Source organism: Micromesistius poutassou (assembly GCF_964030765.1).
Source record: "Micromesistius poutassou genome assembly, chromosome: 21".
NCBI lineage: Eukaryota > Metazoa > Chordata > Actinopteri > Gadiformes > Gadidae > Micromesistius > Micromesistius poutassou.
In genome coordinates this window covers 14,409,167-14,411,983 of record NC_140291.1, presented here as the reverse complement: position 1 = coordinate 14,411,983, position 2,817 = coordinate 14,409,167, and the positions used below count along the sequence as shown (strand labels likewise).

General features: G+C 66.6%; 1 pseudogene across 1 annotated transcript in view; it reads right to left on the bottom strand.

Moving 5' to 3' along the window:
• The window catches only part of LOC311366855 (sodium channel protein type 5 subunit alpha-like), a 139,672-nt pseudogene that overhangs the window by 113,246 nt on the left and 23,609 nt on the right, over positions 1 to 2,817 (bottom strand). The window lies entirely within an intron of this gene.

Here is a 2,817-nt window from a genome sequence, read left to right as displayed (position 1 = left end):
GGACTCCCAGAGACCGGGTACCGACCAACACCACCGGGACCTGTGGTCGACTCCCAACCGGGTACCGCACCAACACCACCGGACCTGTGGTCGACTCCCAGAGACCGGGTACCGCACCAACACCACCGGGACCTGTGGTCGACTCCCAGAGACCGGGTACCGACCAACACCACCGGGACCTGTGGTCGACTCCCAACCGGTACGCCCCAACACCACCGGGACCTGTGGTCGACTCCCAACCGGTACCGCACCAACACCACCGGGACCTGTGGTCGACTCCCAGAGACCGGGTACCGCACCAACACCACCGGACCTGTGGTCGACTCCCAACCGGTACCGCACCAACACCACCGGGGGACCTGTGGTCGACTCCCAGAGACCGGGTACCAGCACCAACACCACCCGGACCTGTGGTCGCCTCCCAGAGACCGGGTACCGCCCCAACACCACCGGGACCTGTGGTCGACTCCCAGAGACCGGGTACCGCCCAACACCACCGGGACCTGTGGTCGACTCCCAACCGGTACCTGCCCCAACACCACCGGGACCTGTGGTCGACTCCCAACCGGTACCGCACCAACACCACCGGACCTGTGGTCGACTCCCAACCGGTACCGCCCCAACACCACCGGGACCTGTGGTCGACTCCCAGAGACCGGGTACCGACCAACACCACCGGGACCTGTGGTCGCCTCCCAGAGACCGGGTACCGCACCAACACCACCGGGACCTGTGGTCGACTCCAGAGACCGGGTACCGCACCAACACCACCGGACCTGTGGTCGACTCCCAGAGACCGGGTACCGCACCAACACCACCGGGACCTGTGGTCGACTCCCAACCGGTACCGCACCAACACCACCGGGACCTGTGGTCGACTCCCAACCGGTACCGCAACCAACACCACCGGGACCTGTGGTCGACTCCCAGAGACCGGTACCGACCAACACCACCGGGACCTGTGGTCGCCTCCCAGAGACCGGGTACCGCACCAACACCACCGGGACCTGTGGTCGACTCCCAACCGGTACCGCACCAACACCACCGGGACCTGTGGTCGACTCCCAGAGACCGGGTACCGACCAACACCACCGGGACCTGTGGTCGACTCCCAACCGGTACCGCACCAACACCACCGGGACCTGTGGTCGACTCCCAACCGGTACCGCACCAACACCACCGGGACCTGTGGTCGACTCCCAGAGACCGGGTACCGCACCAACACCACCGGGACCTGTGGTCGACTCCCAGAGACCGCACCAACACCACCGGGACCTGTGGTCGACTCCCAGAGACCGGGTACCGACCAACACCACCGGGACCTGTGGTCGACTCCCAGAGACCGCACCAACACCACCGGGACCTGTGGTCGACTCCCAGAGACCGGGTACCGCCCCAACACCACCGGGACCTGTGGTCGACTCCCAGAGACCGCACCAACACCACCGGGACCTGTGGTCGACTCCCAGAGACCGGGTACCGACCAACACCACCGGGACCTGTGGTCGACTCCCAGAGACCGGGTACCGCACCAACACCACCGGGACCTGTGGTCGACTCCCAGAGACCGGGTACCGCCCCAACACCACCGGGACCTGTGGTCGACTCCCAGAGACCGGGTACCGCACCAACACCACCGGACCTGTGGTCGACTCCCAACCGGTACCGCACCAACACCACCGGACCTGTGGTCGACTCCCAGAGACCGGGTACCGCACCAACACCACCGGACCTGTGGTCGACTCCCAACCGGTACCGCACCAACACCACCGGGACCTGTGGTCGACTCCCAGAGACCGGGTACCGCCCCAACACCACCGGGACCTGTGGTCGACTCCCAGAGACCGGGTACCGCCCCAACACCACCGGGACCTGTGGTCGACTCCCAGAGACCGGGTACCGCACCAACACCACCGGGACCTGTGGTCGACTCCCAACCGGTACCGCACCAACACCACCGGGACCTGTGGTCGACTCCCAGAGACCGGGTACCGCACCAACACCACCGGGACCTGTGGTCGACTCCCAGAGACCGGGTACCGACCAACACCACCGGACCTGTGGTCGACTCCCAGAGACCGGGTACCGCCCCAACACCACCGGACCTGTGGTCGACTCCCAACCGGTACCGCACCAACACCACCGGGACCTGTGGTCGACTCCCAGAGACCGGGTACCGCACCAACACCACCGGGACCTGTGGTCGACTCCCAGACACCGGGTACCGACCAACACCACCGGACCTGTGGTCGACTCCCAGAGACCGGGTACCGACCAACACCACCGGGACCTGTGGTCGACTCCCAGAGACCGGGTACCGCCCCAACACCACCGGACCTGTGGTCGACTCCCAGAGACCGGGTACCGCACCAACACCACCGGGACCTGTGGTCGACTCCCAGACACCGGGTACCGACCAACACCACCGGACCTGTGGTCGACTCCCAGAGACCGGGTACCGCACCAACACCACCGGGACCTGTGGTCGACTCCCAACCGGTACCGCCCCAACACCACCGGGACCTGTGGTCGACTCCCAGAGACCGGGTACCGCACCAACACCACCGGGACCTGTGGTCGACTCCCAGACACCGGGTACCGACCAACACCACCGGACCTGTGGTCGACTCCCAGAGACCGGGTACCGCACCAACACCACCGGGACCTGTGGTCGACTCCCAACCGGTACCGCACCAACACCACCGGGACCTGTGGTCGACTCCCAACCGGTACCGCACCAACACCACCGGGACCTGTGGTCGACTCCCAACCGGTACCGCACCAACACCACCGGACCTGTGGTCGACTCCCAACCGG